Source organism: Arachis hypogaea, chromosome 20, assembly GCF_003086295.3.
Source record: "Arachis hypogaea cultivar Tifrunner chromosome 20, arahy.Tifrunner.gnm2.J5K5, whole genome shotgun sequence".
Lineage (NCBI taxonomy): Eukaryota > Viridiplantae > Streptophyta > Magnoliopsida > Fabales > Fabaceae > Arachis > Arachis hypogaea.
In genome coordinates this window covers 35,326,726-35,350,225 of record NC_092055.1, presented here as the reverse complement: position 1 = coordinate 35,350,225, position 23,500 = coordinate 35,326,726, and the positions used below count along the sequence as shown (strand labels likewise).

At 38.0% G+C, this 23,500-nt stretch overlaps 1 non-coding gene across 1 annotated transcript; it reads right to left on the bottom strand.

The window, feature by feature from the left end:
* Nucleotides 1-23,170: 23,170 nt before the first annotated feature.
* LOC112788090 (small nucleolar RNA R71) lies at nucleotides 23,171-23,273 on the bottom strand. The gene has a single exon (XR_003195470.1). It is a non-coding gene; the product is annotated as a small nucleolar RNA R71 (small nucleolar RNA).
* Nucleotides 23,274-23,500: the final 227 nt, after the last annotated feature.

Here is a 23,500-nt window from a genome sequence, read left to right as displayed (position 1 = left end):
GAACTTCGCATATAATGGCATTTGCTCCAAAGCTTCGGCCAATGGAATGTTGATTTCAAGTTTCTTAAAGATTTTCAAGAATTTTGGGAATTGTTGGTCCCTTGTTTCCTTGTGTAACCTCTGTGGGTAGGGAAGTTTGGGTGCATAGGGCTTTACACCTTCTTTCTTGTCATCTTGTTGTGGCTTCAAAGTCTCATTGCCTTTCTTGGAGGTTAATGCTGTTTCATCCTTCCTATTGTCTATCTTCTCCTCTTCTTTAGACTTTATTGCTTCCTGAAGAGAGAACTTTTGCCTGGTCTAGAAATTCGCAGATAAATCCTCGTTGCAGGTATAGCTTCTAAACCAACAAAAGTCTTTTCTTACAAAAATTTTGGTTGTCACAAGTAACAAACCCCTTTGAAATTGATAACCAAAGTATTTAAATCTCGGGTCGTCTTCTCAAGGAATTACAGAGAAGTATGTTCTTATTATTGGTTATGAGTCTTGTAAATTGGGGGTTTTGAAAGTAAGGAACCAGTATGTTAAATGATAAGAAAAATAAAATAGTAATAATAAAATAAACTCTTGGCAAGGTATTAGAACTGGAAGTCCTATCCTAGTTATCCTTATCAATTGTGATGAGAATTGGATTTTTCTCCCACTTTGTTAACCTCTAACTATGAAGGTAAGTTAAGTGGATGAATTAATTTTGATTCCTTAGGTCCTAGTCTTTCCTTGGGAAAGGCTAGAGTTAATGGAACTCGAATTAATTCTTGAAGAATTCCAATTTTTAGTCAACACCTCGAGTTTGATAACTCAAGTGTTACCAATTACTTAACCAGAGCCAAAAGGAAGAAAATATCTAAGTTAAATTAAAAGCATCCATATAAATAAAGCAAAGCAAAATTAAATCTGAAAATACCTCAAATTGCATTAATAAAAGAAATCAAATCTTAACATGGATATTCATAAATTAAATTGAGAAAATAAATAAAAGAAAAATTGAACCTGATAAAAAGAAACAATCCTAAAAGTAAGAGAAATCCTAATCCTAAATCCTAAGAGAGAGGAGAAAACCTCTCTCTCTAAAACTATATCTAAACCTAAAATTGTGTATTGTGAGCTTGTTATTATGAATGAATAGATTTCTCCACTTTATAGCCTCTAATCTGTGTTTTCTGGGCCGCAAACTGGGTTGAAAATATCTCAGAAATCGCTGGAGAAGAAATCTGCCACGCTGATTTTCGCCACTGCGATGCGTCCGCGTGGAGCACGCGTTTGTGTCATCTAGCGTCAGGGAAACTATAAAATATTATATATCAGATCAAAGCCCCGGACGTTAGCTTTCCAACGCAACTGGAACCGCATCATTTGGACCTCTGTAGCTAAAGTTATAGCCGTTTGAGTGCAAAGAGGTCAGGCTGGACAGCTTAGCAATTTCTCCAACTTCTTGTATTCCTTCCACTTTTGCATGCTTCCTTTCCATCCTCTGAGCTATTCCTGCCCTGTAATCTCTGAAATCACTTAACACACATATCAAGGCATCTAATGGTAATGAGAGAGGATTAAACATAGGGAACTTAAGGCCAGAGAAGCATGTTTTCAATCAAAGCACATAATTAGGAAGGCAAATGTAAAACCATGCAAATAGTATGAATAAGTGGGTAAAGAGTTGATAAAAACCACTCAATTGAGTACAAGATAAACCATAAAATAGTGGTTTATCACTTCCTCATTGATGTCCTTTGAATCTTTTCCACCACTTTGCCACTTCTTAACTGCACAGCTTTACACTCTTCTCTTGGGTTGGGGATTGTATCACTTGGGAGACCATTGGCTGGCCGTTCAGCTTATTTGGCTAATTGTCCCACTTGCCGCTCAAGGCTCTTCATGGTTTCTTCATGTCTCTCTTGTCCTTTGATCAAGGTCTCCTGCCCCTTGGCTAAACCTTGAGTGGTCTGGGTAAGTGACTGTGTGTTTTGGGTAAGGGCTTGCAAGGCTGCTTCAAGACTTGAGATCCTGGTTTCATGATGGTCAATGGGTAGTATGATAGGGTGTGATTGTTGTGGCTGGAAGTTGTTAGAAGCATTGAAGTGGGCATTTTGTGAGTTGAATGGTGGTGTGGAGAAGTTATTTTGGTGAATTTGTGAATTGTTGTGGTGTGGTTGATATGTGTTTTGTGGTTTCTTGTATTGGTTAGTATTGTTAGATGAATGATTTTGGTTGTTTGTGTTGCGGGAGTGGTTGGAGTTGTTGTTCTTTTGCCACTGATTTTGATTCTCACCCCACTTCAGGTTGGGGTGGTTCCTCCAGGATGAGTTGTATGTGTCACCATGGAATTCATTCTGAGAAGAATTTGAAGCATTCTGCATGTATTGAACTTGTTCTTGTTGCTGCTCAACATTGCCTACTTCACCTTGGCCCCATTCAATTGAATGTTGACTTATTGTACTCATTGAGGCTAATTGGAGGCCATCTATTCTATTCGCCATCATTTCCATTTGTTGTTGGATTTGTTGATGCATCAATTTGTTTTGTGCTAATATAGCATCAACACCTTCAAGCTCCATCACACCTTTCTTTGGGGTTGAGTTATGATGCCTCTCTTATGAGTAGTAATATTGATTGTTTTTAACAACTTCAATAAGGTCTTGAGCCTCTTCAGCAGTCTTCGTCATGTTGAGTGATCCTCCTAATGAGTAGTTTAATCCTCTCCTTGCTTCTAAAGTCAAGCCTTCATAGAAGTTTTGGAGTTTAACCCAGTCACTAAACATGTCAGGTGGACATCTTCTCATTAGTGCCTTATATCTTTCCCAGGCTTCATACAGTGATTCTCCTTCCATTTGACTGAAAGTTTAGACCTCTGTCTTCAACTTAATAATCCTTTGAGGTAGGTAAAACTTGGCTAAAAACTTGCTCACAAGATCATTCTAATTGTTGATGCTTTCTTTGGGGAATGTCTCTAACCACTGAGTTGCCTTGTCCCTCAAAGAGAATGGGAATAACAACAACTTGTAGATGTCTGGGTGTACTCCATTTGTCTTAACCGTATCACATATCCTCAGAAAAACAGATAAGTGTTGATTAGGATCTTCAAGAGGCCCCTCTCCATAGGAGCAATTGTTCTGTACCAAAGTGATGAGTTGGGGTTTCCACTCAAAATTATTGGCATGGACATTTGGGGTGACAATGCTGCTCCCACAATGCCGTGGATCAGGGATGTTGTATGAGGCCAGCACCCTTCTAGGTGGTCCATTATTGTTAGCAACTCCCTCAGGAGGGTTGTGCAAATTGCCCTCCATGACTTGGTTTTCTCCTTCGGATTTCTTTTCACCAATTATCCCCTTTCCTCTTGCTTCTCTTCTTAGTCTTCGGAGGGTTCTCTCGTCTTCAGGATCAAAAGAAGTGACTACTTCTCTCCTTGCTTCTGACATACAACAAACACAAACCAACAACACAAGTAAGGCACTCTATTGCTAGAGTGAAGTTAAATTTAGTGAAACAAAATCTCAAACAGTTAGTGGGCTTAACAAAGAAAAGAAAAATGCTTAATCTAAACTACCATTTACTTAATCATTGTTATTCTTTTCCAATCCCCGGCAACGGCGCCAAAAACTTGATATGTGAAAACTAGACTTCACGTGCAACCGGCAAGTATACCAGGTCGTATCAAGTAGTAAAACTCACTGGAGTGAGGTCGATCCCACGGAGATTGGTGGATTAAGCAACTTTGGTTAAATGGTATTTTAGTTAAGCAAACATTAATTTTATTTCATGAGATTTGAATGCTTGAAAGAAATTGCAAGGAGTTAAATGATAAGAATAATATTTAAAAAACTGAAGTAATGAAGGAGAATTAAATGACTGAAAGTAAATAACAGAAACTTAGATTGCAAGAAACTTAAATGACATAAAAAAATAAATTGCAAGAAAGTAGAGTACTAAATTGTAGAGAGTAGAGAAGTAAATTTCAAGTAATTAAAACTGAATCTAAATGGCAGGAATGCTAAATTTCTTGAATGTAAAAGGGAGTTAGGTAATGGGTATTTAAAATAACTAAAGAACAAAAGAAATGAGAATTAATGATGGAAGAGATCATTAGGGATTAGAGATGTAAATTCTCATGAATTGATGATGATCACCTCCTTCTCAATCATGGGTATAGATCCATGGCGGATTGTGAATAATTGAATTCCAATCTCTTGGTAACTCAATTTCTCATCAACACAATCAATTGCCACTCTCGTGATCTAATTGTTCATGAGAAGAGATGAAGCTCATTAACTAATCTTTCAAGCCACACAATTCCCAGGATCTCAACCAAGGGTGGTTACATCTCACATACCAACCCAAAGTGTATTAATCAAGAAAATTATGAAAGAATAAACTCTAAACTAAATTATGTGACTCCTTTCTCAAGTTCATCACATAATTCACATAGATTCAACCCCTCTCTCGATGGTGATTGAATCTTTGAAGAACAAGAGTTTTCTCTTGGATGAACCACTTGAATTAAGAAGGAGAAGAAGAGTTATCAATTCATTCAAATAAACAGAGCTCTTCCCCCTAATGAAAATGGGGTTTAGTGAATCATAGCTCCAATTTCAACAACAATTGCAAAGATGAAAATTAAACTAAGTGTAGGGAAGAATGAAGAAGAAGAAGAAGAAATTCTTAAAACTGAAAGTTCACGTCCAAATAAAACAAAATTGCTTTCTAGTATATCCTCTCTTCCAATGCAGTAAAAGTAAAAGTAATGAAAACTAGTATAAAGGTAAAAGTGTCTAAGAGTCTCTAAAGTACAAAACTTTTCTCTATTTATACTAGTCCTAAAACTCATTGAGAGGTTCTCAATTGGGTTAGCAATTTGGGCTTTTTCTTGTTGAATTGGCTGGTGATGATTGGACTTTTGTGTGGTTTAAACTTTCTCTAATGAATTCTTGTTGTAAAGTATAGCTTCTAAACCAAACAATAGTCCTTTCATACAAAAATTTTGTTTGTCACTAGTACAAACCCCTAAATTTTATAAACCGAAGTATTTAAACCTCGGGTCGTTCTCCCTATGAATTGCAATAAAGCACCTTGTTATTAGTTATGGAGCATGTTTTGGGGTTTTTGATAAGAGGCATGGAAGGTAAATGGCAATGAAAATAAACTAATAACTAGAAAGCTCTTGACAAGGAATGAGAATTAGAAGTCCTATCCTAGTTATCCTTCTCAATTGTGACCACAATTATCCGTTGCTACCACTTAGTTAACCTCTAACCATGGAGGAAAGTCAAGTGGATGAATTAATTTGATTCCACAAGTCCTAGCCAACTCCCAAGGGAAAGACTAGCTTTAGTGGTATCCAAATTAATTAGCAACATCTAATTATCAATCAACACGGGAATTAGATAACTCAAGCGTCACTAATTACTCTACCAAAGCCAAGAACACTAAAATCTACACTAAAATCCAACCAAGCATTTTATCAAACACTTGGAAGGCATAAAAGGAAAGCATAGTAAAATTGCAAGGAATATAAATCTACACTATTCAATTGCAAGGAATTAAACAACAATAAAGCAAATCAATGATAAAAGAACATGAATCATAAATTGCATTGAAAGAAAATAGAAGAAGGAAGAGTGCATCAACAAAAAAGCAAGCAATTACAAGAATGAAATACAAAATTAGAGAGAGGAAGAGTAGAGGAACAAGAAATTGTAAAGGAAAAGTAAATCAAAGCATGAATTAAACCTAGATCTAAGAAATTCTAATCCTAATTCTAGAGAGAAGAGGGAGCTTCTCTCTCTAGAAACTAAACTACATGATGCTAAGCTACTAAACAATTGCTCCCCCCTTGCCCAAGCTTGAATTCTGCATGAAATAGCATTAGAAATGAGTTGGGTTGGGCCCAAAATGCTTCAGAAATCGCTGGGGGCGATTTCACTTTAGTGGGCCACGGGCAACATCGGCGCGCACGCGTACATGGCGCGTCCGCGCCCCTGAACGCGATATAATATATGGCAAATTTTATATCATTTCGAAGCCCCAAATGTTAGATTTCCAACGCAACTAGAAACGCCTCATTTAAACGTCTGTAGCTCAAGTTATGGTCGATTGAGTGCGAAGAGGTCGGACTTGACAGCTTTACGGTTCCTTCATTTCTTCATGAGTTCTCCCACTTTGCATGCTTTTCTCCTCACTTCTTCCATCCAATACTTGCCCTATGAACCTGAAATCACTCAACAAAGATATCAAGGCATTGAATGGAATTAAAGTGAATTAAATTTAGCTATTTTAAGGCCTAAAAAGCATGTTTTCACATTTAAGCACAAATCAAGGGAGAATTGCAAAACCATGCTATTTCATTGAATAAATGTGGGAAAAGATGATAAAATTCCCCAAATTAAGCACAAGATAAACCACAAAATCGGGGTTTATCAGCTGGCTCATTAGAGTGGAATTTGCTGGCCTTTGAAGAGAACAGAGAGAGCAGAGCTTGTTCACATCATTTCTGGCCCATTGGGCATGTTGCTGGCAAACACGCCTATGCAAATGCAAGTTAGCAACATGCTTGTGGATTTCCTAGGCTGGATCTTCTTACAAGGGCGTTTCCAACTTGGTTTCCAAGTTGCCAACGTGCTTCCTGCTCCTTGGATTCAATTCTTGTGCTTTATTTTTGGAGCTTAAATTTGCCTCTGGTTTGAGCTTAAATTTTGTGCTCCACTATGGACTATTATATATGGTTGGAAAGCTCTGAATGTCAGCTTTCCAACTCAACTGAAAGCATCTCAATTGGATGTCTGTAGCTCAATTTATCCTCCATTAAAGATGGTAAGGTCAGCCTGCCAAAATCGCACACGTTTTTGGTGAACACGCCTTTGTTCTTCCAAGTTGCCAACGTGTTCAGATTCTGAAGCTCTAAATGAAGCCAGCTTTTGAAGCTTCAAACGAATGTCAACCCCATACTATGATATATGGTTGGAAAGCTCTGAATGTCTACCTTTCAATTCCGTTGAAAGCACTTCAATTGGATCTCTGTAGCTCAAGTTATACTCCATTGAAGGAGGTAAGGTCAGCCTGCCATGGTCGCGGGCGTTGTTGCTGAACACGCACCTTTTCAGCACGTTAGCAACGTGCCAGCCCCTGCCCCCTTGCTCCATGCTTGCTTCTTGGCGTTGCCATTACACACGCCTATGAACCCAGTGTTGGCAACGTGATTGAGGCTTGGAATTGCCCTCCAAGACTGCCTTCTAGCTCTAAACCTTGCTTGCAATGTTGCCATTGAACACGCCTTTAGAATCTGGTGTTGGCAACGTGCTAGCCTCCTTCCCTGGACCAGGCTTCCTCCTTGGCGTTATCATTGGACACGCCAATGCATCCTCAGGTTGGTAACGTGCTCGAGCTACCATCCAGGGCTATCTCCTTCCTGAACCAAGCTTTTCTTGCTGCGTTGCCTTGGAACACACCTCTAGGAACCAGCGTTGGCAACATGCTCTCCAGGGCTGCCTCCTTCCAGGCTTTGCTCCCTGGCATTGCTTTGGAATACACCAATGAATCAGCATGTTGGCAACATGCTCGAGCATAGAAATGCTCTCCATGGTTGCTTGGCGTTTCCATCAAGCACGCCCATGCTTCCAATTTTGGACAACGTGCTCGAGGCTTAGAGGTGCTTTCCATGGTTGCCTGGCGTTGTTAGTGGACACGCCAATGTGTCTCTGAGTTGGCAACGTGCCAAGTCCTTCCCAGAATCACTCTCTAGGGCTGCTGGCATTATCACCAAACACGCCAGTAGTAACCCAAGTTAGCAACGTGCAAGTCCTCTGCTTCCTTACCAAGCTTGATGTGTTCTCAAGCCTTCTTGCTCCATTGCCTTCTTGCTTCATTACCTATCATTAATCAAAGAAACTTCCTCAAAGTTTTTCCATTCTATGCAATCAATTTCAAGAGATTCATTCACATCAACTTGTTTATTAACTCCTTGAATCATTTGCATGAATTTGGCTACAATTAACCTAGTCCTTGGTATTTTTATGCATGGGAGTAAAACTCATCAAAGTGCTTGTTTATTTCAAAGATAATGAATGAAAATAAGATAAAACTAACTAAAATAGCTAGCTAATATAGTAAATATGTGAATGCATCAGTGTGCGTGCGCACACAAACCAGAAATCACAAATTCTGCAGTATTCACAGAATTCAGATTTTGACACCAAACTTTGAATGATCATAACTTCCACTACAAAAATCCATTTTTTACAAACTTTATATCCATTTAAAGATTTTTCAATGAACGTTATCTTAAAACAAATTTCAACAAATTTTGAAAATTGAGGATTAAGTTATGATCCATCAAAGCTAACCAAAAATTCATTTTTACCAAAATTTCACAAGGTTCTCAGTTTTCTAATTTCACAACCAAAACCAAACCAAAACTACAACTACATTAACTCCATCCCACATCAAATTTTACCATTTATGCTACAATCCACTACTCATATCATCAAATTCTCAAACCCAATTATCCATGATTTCACACTAAAACTTCTCTCATCTACCAAACATAACAATAATCATTTTACCACTTTCAACCATCAACATCAACCTCATTCATTATCAATATCAATAATCAACATTGTTTAACAACATCAATAATATTTCTCATTCAAATTCATCATACATCATACATCAACAACATTATTCAACAACATCAATTCCTCACACATCATCAACCAACCCAATTCAACAACCATATCAATCCAAACCTATCCTATGGGTCACTAGCCTAAGTGTCCAGAAATATTATATATTACATAGAGGAAACCGAAACCATACCTTGACCAATTTTCAATATGCACTAAATCACCAAGTTAACCTCAACCAAGCTTCCACAAGTTCTCAAACTCAATCAAGCCATCAATTCAACTCCAAGCTCCAAGTAATGCAAATAATCACAACTTCAAACTATATATTCACATAATTTCATAACCAATCAACCTAGGGTTCAACTTAATCACAATTTTACAAGGGTTCAAGACACTCTTACCTTGCCCAACAGTTTTGGAAGCAAAGCCCAATAGTAATCAAGTGCTAGAGTGTACTTAAACACCCAAAATCACAAAATTTCACTCAATACAAAACCCTATAATTTCAAATTTTTGGAAGGAAGAACTGAGAGGAATTTCGTGATTTTCTTACCAATTTCTTGGGTGGGGTTTGTAGAGCACTCTGCGGTGATCGCGTGGCCACAAACGGTGTGGCGATCAGAGCTCCGTAGCTCAAGTTATGAGCTTCGGAAGTTGAAGATGAATAGTAACAATGGAACCCTCTTCCCTCTTCTCTTCTCAGTTGGTTTGTGTTGTGTTTGAGTGTGTTGAGTGTTAATGGGTTCATTAATGAAGGCTTTATATGTTGAGCTTGGGCCCAACTTGGGTCCAGTCCAACCTGTTAGCGTTTTTAGCCTGTTTGGCCCAACTTTAGGCCAAACCTTTAAAGTTAATGCCCGGTTTTTTACTCTAATTATTTTTCTATAGTTTTCTACTGTTTTTAATTATTCTCTCACAGTACTGGGTAGACTTGAACTGGTTCGGCTTCCGGTTCGTGGTTTTACGCAGTTTTTCGCAGAAAATACTTTCTCTGACTCAAAAAAATCTATTGAGTCCGAAAATCATATTTAAATCCTCAAATTCTCATTCTAAATTTTCGGATCCTATTTTGGGCGATATTAATTATTTACTTAGATGATTAATTAGTCTCGGTTCTTACAGTCTGCAAGTTGGTCTTGTGCTGGGATGTGCTGAATGAAGAGCTTCTTTTTGGAGAGAAAATCTCTTACAAAGGACTTATTGAGAGCAAAATGTTTTGATTTATTATATAGAACTGGGTTGGAAGATAGAAGAATGACACTTTGATTATCACAGTATACCACTGCCTTGGCAGAACATGGTATTCTGACCTCGGTAAGTAGATTTTGCAACCACACTATCTCAGTTACTGCATCTGCAATGCCTCTGAACTCTGCTTCTGTGCTGCTTCTTAAGACTGAAAATTGTTTTCTACTCACCCAAGATATTAGGTTGGGACCTAGGTAGATTCCATACCTGCTGGTAGACTTTCTGTCATCAATGTCACTGGCCCAATCTGAGTCACAAAAGCCATAGACTCTGAAATTTGTGAATTTTCTGAACTTTAGACCATACTAAGTTGTGTCTGAGAGATATCAAAGGATTTTTTATTGCCTTCCAGTGTGAGCCAAGAGGGATGTGAAGGAATTGAGCAACTTTGTTGACCGATAATGAGATTTTCAGTCTTGTGATTGTTGTATACTACAAGCCTCCAACTATCGATCTGTAAAGTGTAGGATTGTTGAAGTTACCATCGCCGAAGCTAAGAGCTTGAGAGAGGATGTCATTGGAGTGGGCACAGGTTTGGCAGTGCTCATTTCAACTCTTTTGAGGAGATCTTGAATGTACTTCATCTGCTTTAAGGTTATTATCCCATTGCTGCTATGTTTGACTTCAATTCCAAGGAAATAGTTCATTTAACCTAGGGCTTTAAGAGAGAAGGTATTGTGGAGCTGATTTATGATGGAGTTTATCTCTGATTCTGAGTTTTCGGTTACCAAAATATTGTATACATATACTAAGATGTAGACTGCTGAGGATGAGGTGAATCTGGTGAACAGAGACACATCTGATCTGGTGCTTGTGAACCCAAACTTAAGGAAGGCAGAGCTAAGCTTTGTGAACCATGCCCTTAGAGCCTATTTGAGGCCATAAAGGGAACGTTGCAGTTTGCATACTTGATGTGGGTTTGAGAAGGTGAAATCCTCTGGTTGTGGCATGTATACATCTTCACAGAGGTCACCATTGAGGAATGCATTGTTGAATTCGAATTGGTGTACTTTCCATCCCTTCGCAAGTGCAATACTGAGCATGACTCAAACAGTTGCAGGCCTGACTACAGGACTGAAGATTTGGTCATAATCAACTCCTTATTTTTTGTGAAAGCCCTTTGCTACAAGCCTCGCCTTGTATTTTTGGATTGTGCTGTCAGGATTTCTTTTAACTCGGAATACCCATTTGCAGCCTATGGGTGTCGAGTGTTAGGGTGGATTGATGAGTCTCCATGTGTTATTTTTCATTAGTGCTGAGTATTCTTCTTCCTGAGCGATGGATTTTAGAAGATTATCTGCAGATTCCAGGCTTGATGTTAGGGTGGTAGTGAACACTTTTGGCTTGGTGATGCCGCTTTTGCTCCTGGTTTGCATTGGGTGAGTGTTATGCCCAGTGCTGATGGACTGAGTGTTCAGCTGAGGGACTTGTGATGTGGTGGCAGCTGCAAATTGCATGTGAGGGCCAACTTCCACCTGTAAAGGGATAGTTTCAAAGGAATCTGCACTTCTAACAAGGTTAGTTTCAGACTCATAATTAGTGACATGAATTTGTGTAGGTTGTAATGAATTATATATAGTATTGATATTAGTGGGGGTGCATGATGAGCGGATAATTTATACGCTTTTCGGCATTATTTTTAGGTAGTTTTTAATATGTTTTAGTTACTTTTTATTAGTTTTTATTCAAAAATCACATTTCTGGACTTTACTATGAGTTTGTGTGTTTTTCTATGATTTCAGGTATTTTTCTGGCTGAAATTGAGGGACCTAAGCAAAAATCTGATTCAGAGGCTGAAAAAGGACTGCAGATGCTGTTGGATTCTGACCTCCCTGCACTCGAAGTGAATTTTCTGGAGCTACAGAAGCCCAATTGGCGCGCTCTCAATTGCGTTGGAAAGTAGACATCCTGGGTTTTCCATAAATATATAATAGTTTATACTTTGTCCGAGATTTGATGGCCCAAACCGGCGTTCAAAGTCAGCCTAAAATTTCTGGCGTAAAACGCCCAAACTGGCACCAGAATTGGAGTTAAACGCCCAAACTGGCACCAAAGCTGGTGTTTAACTCCAGAAACAGCCTATGCACGAAAAAACTTCAATGCTCAGCCCAAGAACACACCAAGTGGGCCCCAGAAGTGGATTTCTGCATCATTTACTCATTTCTGTAAACCCTAAGCTACTAGTTTATTATAAATAGGACCTTTTGCTATTGTATTTTCATCTTTAGATCATTTTTGAGACTATCTTTGGATCACTTTTGATCTCTTGATCACGTTTTGGGGGCTGGCCAATCGGCCATACCTGGACCTTCATCACTTTTATATTTTCAACGGTGGAGTTTCTACACCTCATAGATTAAGGTGTGGAGCTCTGCTGTTCCTCAAGGATCAATGCAAAGTACTATTGTTTTTCTATTCAATTCACACTTATTCTTGTTCTAAGATATTCACTCACACTTTAACCTGACGAATGTGATGATCCGTGACACTCATCACCATTCTCACCTATGAACGCGTGCCTGACAAACACTTCCGTTCTACCTGCAATAGCTTGAGTGTGTATCTCTTAGCCTCCTGGTTCACGACGCATGGTTGCCTCTCCTGACAACAGAGCCTTCCATTCCGTGAGATCAGAGTCTTCGTGGTATAAGCTAGAATCAATTGGCAGCATTCTTGAGATCCAAAAAGTCTAAACCTTGTCTGTGGTATTCCGAGTAGGATCTGGGATGGGATGACTGTGACGAGCTTCAAACTCATGACTGTTGGGCGCAGTGACAGTGCACAAAAGGATCATTAGATCTTATTCCAATACAAGTGAGAACCGACAGATGATTAGCCCTACGTAACCCGTAGCTGGACCATTTTCACTGAGAGGACGGACGGTAGCCATTGACAACGGTGATCCCCAATATACAACTTGCCATGGAAAGGAGTATGAATGGTTGGAAGAAGGCAGTTGAAAAGCAGAGGTTTAGAAGCAACAAGCATCTTCATACGCTTATCTGAAATCCCACCAATGAATTACATAAGTATCTCTATCTTATTTTCTGTTTAAATTATATTTTAATTATCAAACTCATGAACATTTGAATCCGCCTGACTGAGATTTACAAGATGACCATAGCTTGCTTCAAGCCGACAATCTCCGTGGGATCGACCCTTACTCACGTAAGGTATTACTTGGACGACCCAGTGCACTTGCTGGTTAGTTGTGCGAAATTACAAAAGTGTGATTGTAATTTCGTGCACCAAGTTTTTACCGCCGTTGTCGGAAATTGTTCGAGTTTGGACAACTGACGGTTCATCTTGTTGCTCAAATTAGGTAATTTTATTTTATGTTTAAGTATTTTTTTTTTTTTTTTGAAAAATTTTCAAAAAAAATTCAAAAAAAAAGTTTATTCTGTTCTTCAGAGTTTTTAAGAACGAATTCTAGAGTTTCATGAGATATGTTGAATCCTGGCTGGCTGTTAAGCCATGTCTAATCTTTTGGACTGAGGTTTCACTTATCCTTAGAATAGCTTCTTTGCCTTTCTCATCAATTTAGCTGTTGTATGTAATGTTCTGCTGAAGCTTGGCTGGCCATTGGCCATGTCTAAATTTTTGGACCGAAGCTTTCACATAAAGCTTGGCTGGCTATTAAGCCATGTCTAAAATTTTGGACCAAAGCTTTAGACTAACATTACATGATTCCTGGAATTCTTATTAAAAATTTTGAAATCCTTATTTCTCTTTTTCCAATTAATTTTCGAAAAATTACAAAAAAATTAATAAAATCATAAAAAAAATCAAAAATAATCTATGATTCTTGTTTGAGTCTAGTATCTATTTTTAATTTTGGTGTCTTGCATATTTTTAATTCTCTTGCACTTTTCGAATATATGCATTATGTTCTTCATTGATCTTCAAGTTAATTCTTGATGATTTCCTTGAGTCTGATCTTTAAATTCACTTGTTGTGTGTCTTTTGTTGTTTCTCATGTGCATTCTCAATTCGTTAGTATCTCTAATATGAAAATTTTTAAGTTTGGTATCTTGCATGCATTGTTTATTTGATCTTGGTTTTTCATGATTAGTTTCATTTTGTTGTTGTTCTCTCTCATCATTAAAAATTCAAAAAAAAATTCAAAATTATGTCTTTTCAAGTCAATAATACAGAGAATTAAAAATTCAGAACATACAGCAGAGGAATCACAGAGAAAAAGCTGGGTGTTCAAAACGCCCAGTGAAGAAGGAATTTTGGCATTTAAACGCCAGCCAGGGTACCTGGCTGGGCTTTTAACGCCCAAAGAGGCAGCCAAATGGGCGTTAAACGCCAGAATGGATACCATTATGGGCGTTTAACGCCAGGACAACACAAGGGAGGTAAGTTAGTTTTTAATTCAAATCTTTTTCAATTCTTCATAATTTTTCAAAATCAATTCTTTTTCAAATCATATCTTTTCAAATTCTTTTTCAAAAAGCAAATCTCTTTCATTTTTCTTAAAAAAATTTCGATAATTTCAAAATGACTTTCAAAAATCTTTTTCTTATTTTTATTCCATATTTTCGAATTCATTGCTAACATTTAATATTTTGATTCAAAAATATCAAGTTGTTACTTGCCTATTAAGAAAGGTTCAATCTTTAAATTTTAAAATCATATCTTTTAGTTTCTTGTTAGTCAAGTAATCAACTTTAATTTTTAAAATCAAATATTTTTAAATTGTTTTTGAATCATATCTTCTGAATCACATCTTTTTCAAAATAATTTTCAATCATATCTTTTTTATTACTGATTTCAAAATCTTCCTCAAAATCACCTAACCACTTTCTCACTATTATTTTTGGAAAACCATCAACCACTTTTTCAAAATCCTTTTTAAAAAAAATTTAGTTTTATTTAAAAGCGTAAAGTATATTTTTTGTCCCTGAAGTTTACTAAAAGTTTCAAAAATACCCCTAAGTTTTAATTTGTTTCAATTTTATACTTAATGTTTTCGATTTGTATCAATTTTGTCCTTATCTTCAAATTTTTTGGTCAAACTATGGTCAACATTAATTTTTTCCAATAACACCCCCCAAACCCTATTCTCTTTCATCATCATCAAGAACAACTCCTCGCTAACATTCTCGTCGCCGTTTGTGCCCCAACTCCGGCCACCACAAGTGATGTATATCATATCCTCCTTCTCTCTTTCATGGAGAAGACTCCATTACAAGACCCAGCATTCCACCACCAATCCCTGACCATGGCTCCAACCAACAAGTACTATGAAGCACTTGAAATCAAATCCATCAACATTTAAGAAGAAGAAGCAAAATAAAAAAGGGCAACAGCAACATCAACAATAACAAAACACAACAACAGCTCCATGCAACAACAGATCAAAACTCCATAACAAATAAGAGGTACATGTCCCCTCTGATTCTCAATTACTTTCTCTTCTTTGTGGGTACCATATCTTCAAGCATGGTCTCAAAGATTTCAACAAAAAGATTCTACCTTTATCATATTCATTGAAATCATGTTGGGAATCAACAACCTTCTCTTCTCATGGGGCGTTGTATTTTTCAGTTTGCAAGTGTTGAAGGTAAGATCCCATAGAAATTGTTGGAGTCAAGCCAGAGATGCTTGAGCTTCTTTAGAGCTCCGATGGTGACCGAAATCCCACCGAAAAAGTCATTGTAGGACAAGTTGATGAGTTGGAGTTGAGATTTGGAGGAAAAGTTCATTGGAATATCGCCGGAAAATGTGTGGGAAGACAAATCGAGGTACCAGGGGAAGTTCATTATGTCGCCGAAGAGCGTGCCGGAGAGGAGGTTGTGAGCGAAGTTGAATAGCTGGAGGTTGGCGAGGTTAGGTTGGTGAGGTTGAGGAGCGGCGGAGGGAGGTGGCTGGAGAGGGAGTTTTTCTGGAGGTAGACTACACGGCAGAAGAGACAATCGGAGAGGGAGTGAGGGATGGGACTGTTGCTGAGTGAGTTTGGGGATGATGATGAAAGAGAATAAGGTTTGGGGGGTGTTATTGGAAAAAATTAATGTTGACCATAGTTTGACCAAAAAATTTAAAGATAAGGATAAAATTGATGCAAATCGAAAACATTAAGGATAAAATTGAAACAAATTAAAACTTAGGGGTATTTTTAAAACTTTTAATAAACTTCAGGGACAAAAAATATACTTTACCCTATTTAAAAATTTATTTTCAAAAATTTTTCCCCACTTCTCACCTTTTTCTATATAAAGACTAACACTCCTCCTCAATTAGCAATTCGGACTCTCTCTCCTTCTTCATTTATTCGAATTCTTATCTACCTACCTCATCCCTCTATTCTTGTTTTCCTCTGACACCTTAAGGAATCTCTATACTGTGACATAGAGGATTCCATACTTTCTTGTTCTCTTCTCTTTCATATGAGCAGGAACAAAGACAAAGGCATTCTTGTTGAAGCTGATCCTGAACCTGAAAGGACCTTGAAGAGGAAGCTAAAAGAAGCTAAAGCACAACTCTCTGGAGAGGACCTAACAGAAATTTTTGAAAAAGAAAAAGACATGGTAGCCGAAAATAACAACAATGCCAACAATGCAAGGAAGAAGCTTGGTGACTTCATTGCACCTTCTTCTGACTTCTGTGGAAGGAGCATCTCAATTCCTGCAATTGGAGCAAACAACTTTGAGCTTAAGCCTCAATTAGTTTCTTTAATGCAGCAGAATTGCAAGTATCACGGACTTCTATTGAAAGATCCTCATTAGTTTTTAGCTAAATTCTTGCAAATCTGTGACACTGTTAAGATCCATGGGGTTGACCTAGAGGTCTACAGACTTATGCTCTTCCCTTTTGCTGTAAGAGACAGAGCTAGGACATGGTTGGACTCACAACCTAAAGAAAGCCTGAACTCTTAGAAAAAGCTGGTCAATGCCTTCTTGGCAAAGTTCTTTCCACCTCAAAAATTGAGTAAGCTTAGAGTGGAAGTCCAAACCTTCAGACAGAAGGAAGGCGAATCCCTCTATGAAGCTTGGGAAAGATACAAGCAATTGATCAGAAGGTATCCTTCTGGCATGCTTTCAGAATGGAGCATCATATGCATATTCTATGATGGTCTATCTGAATTGTCCAAGATGTCATTGGACAACTATGCTGGTAGATCTCTTCATCTGAAGAAGATGCCTGAAGAAGCCCAGGAACTCATTGAAATGATTGCAAATAACCAGTTTATGTACACTTCTGAAAGAAATCCTGTGAATAATGGGACAACTCAGAAGAAAGGAGTTCTTGAGATTGATACTCTGAATGCCATATTGACTCAGAATGAAATATTGACTCAGCAAGTCAATATGATTTCTCCGAGTCTGACTGGAATGCAAGCTGCATCCAGCAGTAATAAAGAAGCATCTTCTCAAGAAGAAGCTTATGATCCTGAGAACCCTGAAATGGAAGAGGTGAATTACATGGGAGAACCCTATGGAAACACCTATAATCCTTCATGGAGAAATTATCCAAATCTCTCATGGAAGGACCAACAGAAGCCTCAACAAGGCTTCAACAATAATAATGGTGGAAGAAATAGGTTTAGCAATAGCAAACCTTTTCCATCATCTTCTCAGCAACAAACAGAGAACTCTGAGCAAAGTCATTCTGGCTTAGCAACCATGGTCTCTGATCTATCTAAGACCACACTAAGTTTCATGAATGAAACAAGATCCTCCATTAGAAATTTGGAGGCACAAGTGGGTCAGCTGAGTAAGAGAATTACTGAAACTCCTCCTAGCACTCTCCCAAGTAATACAGAAGAAAATTCCAAGAGAGAGTGCAAGGCCATAACCATGACCAACATGGCCAAACCTGGAGAGAGTAAGGAGGACGTGATTCCCAGTGAGAAAAACCTCATGGGATGTCCTCGGGACAAAAGGGAGTTCCCCATTGAGGTACCAAAGGAATCTGAGGCTCATATAGAGACCATAGAGATTCCATTAAACTTCCTTCTGCCATTCATGAGCTATGATGCGTAATCTTCCTCTGAAGAGGATGAAGACATTGCTGAAGAGCAAGTTGCTAAGTACCTTAGAGCAATCATGAAGCTAAATGCCAAGTTATTTGGCATTGAGACTTGGGAGGATGAACCTCCATTGCTCATCAATAAACTGAATGATCCGATTCAACTGAAATTACCTCAGAAGAGACAGGATCCTGGAAAGTTCTCAATACCTTGTACCATAGGCACCATGACCTTTGAAAAGGCTCTGTGTGACCTGGAGTCAAGTATAAACCTCATGCCCCTCTCTGTAATAGAGAAACTAGGGATCCTTGAGGTGCAAGCTGCAAGAATCTCACTAGAGATGGCAGAAAATTCAAGGAAACAGGCTTATGGACTTGTAGAGGATGTCTTGGTGAAGGTTGAAGGCCAGTATATCCCTGTTGACTTCATAATCCTGGACACTGGGAAGAATAAGGATGAATCCATCATCCTTGGCAGACCCTTCCTAGCCACAGCAAAAGCCTTGATTGATGTTGACAGAGGAGAGTTGGTCCTTCAAGTGAATGAGGACTACCTTGTGTTTAAGGCTCAAGGATCTCTCCCTCTGTAACCATGGAGAAGAAGCATGACAAGCTTCTCTCAATGCAGAGTCAAACAGAGCCCCCACATTCAAACTCTAAGTTTGGTGTTGGGAGGCCATCATCATGCTCTGAGTATATGTGAGGCTCCATGAAAGCCCACTATCAAGCTATTGACATTAAAGAAGCGCTTGTTGGGAGGCAACCCAATTTTTATTTATCTATGTTAAATTTCCATTTTCCATTGTTATTTTATGTTTTCTTTAGGATGATGATCATGTAGAGTCACAAAAACAAAAGCTAAAATAAAAAAACAGCATTGAAAATAGCACACCATGGAGGATGAGCTTACTGGCATTTAAATGCCAGTAAGGGTAGCAGAATGGGCATTAAACACCCAGTCTGGCACCATTCTGGGTGTTTAACGCCAGAAAAGAGCACCAGACTGGTGTTTAACGCCAGAAAAGGGCATCAAGCTGGCGTTTAATGCCAAAAAGGGAAGAAAAGCTGGTATTAAACGCTAGAAATGGGCAGCAATCTGGCGTTTAATGCCAAGATTGGCACTCAAAGGAGCATTTACATGCCAAAATGGTGCAGGGATGAGAAGACCTTGACACCTCAGGATCTGTGGATCCCACAGGATCCCCACCTACCTTAACTCTCTCTCTCTCTCTTCTTCACACCTTCCCATAACACCCTTCCCTAAATACCCCCTCACCAATCACCTCCACCACTCTTCCCAATAACACTCACCTCACAATTCAAATTCAAATCCTTTCCCTCCCACACCCAACCCATAATACACGAACCCTACCCCTCTCTCCACTCCTATATAAACCCGTCATCCCTCTTTTATTTCCACACATCATAAACACTTCTTTTCCCTCCTTGGCTAAACCACTCACACCTCTCCATCTCCTTCATTTTATTCTTCTTCTAATCCCTTGTTTCTTCTTTTGCTCGAGGACGAGCAAACCTTCTAAGTTTGGTGTGGTAAAAGCGTTGCTTTTTGTTTTTCCAACAAATTTATGGCACCTAAGACCGGAGAAACCTCTAGAAAGAGGAAAGGAAAGGCAAAGCTTTCTACCTCTGAGTCATGGAAGATGGAGAGATTCATCTCAAAGGTCCATCAAGACCACTTCTATGAAGTTATGGCCAAGAAGAAGGTGATCCCTAAGGTCCCTTTCATGCTCAAAAGGAATGAGTATCCAGAGATCCAACATGAAATTCGAAAAAGAGGTTGGGAAGTTCTCACCAACCCTATTCAACAAGTCGGAATCTTAATGGTTCAAGAGTTCTATGCTAATGCATGGGTCACCAAAAGCCATGATCAAAGTGTGAACCCGAACCCAAAGAATTGGCTTACAATGGTTCGGGGGAATTACTTAGATTTCAGTCTGGAAAATGTAAGGTTGGCATTCAACTTGCCAATGATGCAAGGAGATGCACGCCCTTACACTAGAAGGGTCAACTTTGATCAAAGGTTGGACCAAGTCCTCATGGACATATGTATGGAAGGAGCTCAGTGGAAAAGAGACTCCAAAGGCAAGCCGGTTCAATTAAGAAGGCATGACCTTAAACCCATGGCTAGAGGATGGTTGGAATTCATCCAACACTCCATCATTCCTACTAGCAACCAATCCGAAGTGACTATAGATCGGGCTATCATGATCCATAGCATCATGATTAGAGAGGAAGTAGAAATTCATGAGGTCATATCTCTAGAACTCTACAAAGTGGCTGACAAAACCTCCACTTTGGCAAGGTTAGCCTTCCCTCATCTCATCTGTCACCTATGTAATTTAGCTGGAGTTGTCATAAGAGAAGACATCCTCATTGAAGAGGACAAGTCCATCACTAAAAAGAGGATGGAGCAAATAAGAGATCCCACTTATGGGCCTCAACAAGAGCATGAGGAAGTCCCTCATCAAGAAATCCCTGAGATGCCTCAAGGGATGCATTTTCCTTCACACAACTATTAGGAGCAAATCAACACCTCCTTAGGAGATTTGAGTTCCAATATGGAGCAACTAAAGATGGAGCACCAAGGGCACTCCATTATTCTCCATGAAATTAGAGAGGATCAAATAGACATGAGGGAAGAGCAACAAAGGCAAGGAAGAGACATAGAGGAGCTCAAGCATTCCATTGGATCTTCAAGAAGAAGAACTAGCCGCCATCAATAAGGTGGACCCGTTCTTTAATCTCCTTGCTCTTATTTTTCTGTTTTTCAAAAATTATGCTTTATGTTCTATCTATGTTTGTGTCTTTATTACATGATCATTAGTGTCTAGTACCTATGCTTTAAAGTTATGAATGTCCTATGAATCCTTCACCTCTCTTAAATAAAAAAATGTTTTCTGAAAAAGAAAAAGAAGTACATGAATTTCAAATTTTAAAATAGTTTAATTATTTTGATGTGGTGGCAATACTTTTTGTTTTCTGAATGAATGCTTGAACAGTGCATATTTTTTATAGTGAAGTTTATGAATGTTAAAATTGTTGGCTCTTGAAAGAATAATGAAAAAGGAGAAATGTTATTGATAATCTGAAAAATCATAAAATTGATTCTTGAAGCAAGAAAAAGCAGTGAAAAGCTTGAAAATATATATATATTCTTCAGAGTTTTTAAGAACGAATTCTAGAGTTTCATGAGATATGTTGAATCTTGGCTGGCTGTTAAGCCATGTCTAATCTTTTGGACCGAGGTTTCACTTATCCTTAGAAGAGCTTCTTTGTCTTTCTCATCAATTTAGCTGTTGTATGTAATGTTCTGCTGAAGTTTGGCTGGCCATTGGCCATGTCTAAATTTTTGGACCGAAGCTTTCACATAAAGCTTGGCTGGCTATTAAGCCATGTCTAAAATTTTGGACCGAAACTTTAGGCTAACATTACATGATTCCTGGAATTCTTATTAAAAATTTTGAAATCCTTATTTCTCTTTTCCAAATTAATTTTCGAAAAAATTACAAAAAAATTAATAAAATTATAAAAATAAAAAATAATTTGTGTTTCTTGTTTGAGTCTAGTATCTATTTTTAAGTTTGGTGTCTTGCATATTTTTAATCCTATTGCATTTTTCGAATATATGCATTATGTTCTTCATTGATCTTCAAGTTAATTCTTGATGATTTTCTTGGGTCTGATCTTTAAATTCTCTTGTTTTGTGTCTTTTGTTGTTTCTCATGTGCATTTTTAAGTCGTTAGTATCTCTAATATGAAAATTTCTAAGTTTGGTGTCTTGCATGCATTGTTTATTTGATCTTGGTTTTTCATGATTAGTTTCATTTTGTGTTGTTCTCTCTCATCATTAAAAATTCAAAAAAAATTTTAAAATTATATCTTTTCAAGTTAATAATACAGAGAATTGAAGATTCAGAACATACAGCAGAGAAATCACAAAAAAAAAGCTAGGCGTTCAAAACGCCTAGTGAGGAAGAAATTCTGGCGTTTAAACGCCAGCCAGGGTACCTGGCTGGGCGTTTAACGCCCAAGGAGGTAGCCAAATGGGTGTTAAACGCCAGAATGGATACCATTCTGGGCGTTTAACGCCAGGACAACACAAGGGAGGTAAGTTAGTTTTTAATTCAAATCTTTTTCAATTCTTCATAATTTTTCAAAATCAATTCTTTTTCAAATCATATCTTTTCAAATTCTTTTTCAAAAATCAAATCTCTTTCATTTTTCTTAAAAAAAATTTCGAAAATTTCAAAATGACTTTCAAAAAATCTTTTTCTTATTTTTATTCCATATTTTCGAATTCATTGCTAACATTTAATATTTTGACTCAAAAATCTCAAGTTGTTACTTGCCTATTAAGAAAGGTTCAATCTTTAAATTTTAAAATCATATCTTTTAGTTTCTTGTTAGTCAAGTAATCAACTTTAATTTTCAAAATCAAATCTTTTTAAATTGTTCTCAATCACATCTTTTTTTATTACTGAGTTCAAAATCTTCTTCAGAATCACCTAACCACTTTTCCACCTTTAATTTTCGAAAAATCATCAACCACTTTTTCAAAATTCTTTTTAATTATTTTAAAATTTTTCCCCCTTCTCACCTCTTTCTATTTAAGGACTAACACTCCTCCTCAATTAGCAATTCGGACTCTCTCTCCTTCTTCATATGTTCGAATTCTTATCTACCTACCTCATCCCTCTATTCCTATTTTCCTCTGACACCTCAAGGAATCTCTATACTGTGACATAGAGGATTCGATACTTTCTTGTTCTCTTCTCTCTCATATGAGCAAAAACAAGGACAAAGGCATTCTTGTTGAAGCTGATCCTGAACCTGAAAGGACCTTGAAGAGGAAGCTAAGAGAAGCTAAAACACAACTCTCTGGAGAAGACCTAACAGAAATTTTCGAAAATGAAGAAGACATGGCAGCCGAAAATAACAACAATACAAGGAAGATGCTTGGTGACTTCATTGCACCCTCCTCTGAGTTCTGTGGAAGGAGCATCTCAATTCCTGCAATTAGAACAAACAACTTTGAGCTTAAGCCTCAATTAGTTTCTGTAATGTAGCAGAATTGCAAGTATCATGGACTTCTATTGAAAGATCATCATCAGTTTTTAGCTGAATTCTTGCAAATCTGTGACACTGTTAAGACCCATGGGGTTGACCCTGAGGTCTACAAACTTATGCTCTTCCCTTTTGCTGTAAGAGACAGAGCTAGGACATGGTTGGACTCACAACCTAAAGAAAGCCTGAACTCTTGGGAAAAGCTGGTCAATGCCTTCTTGGCAAAGTTCTTTCCACCTCAAAAATTGAGTAAGCTCAGAGTGGAGTCCAGACCTTCAGACAGAAGGAAGGCGAATCCCTCTATGAAGCTTGGGAAAGATACAAGCAATTGATCAGAAGGTGTCCTTCTGGCATGCTTTCAGAATGGAGCATTATATTCATATTCTATGATGGTCTGTCTGAACTGTCCAAGATATCATTGGACAACTCTGCTGGTGGATCTCTTCATGTGAAGAAGAGACCTGAAGAAGCCCAGGAACTCATTGAAATGGTTGCAAATAATCAGTTCATGTACACTTCTGAAAGAAATCCTGTGAACAATGGGACAACTCAGAAGAAAGGAGTTCTTGAGATTGATACTC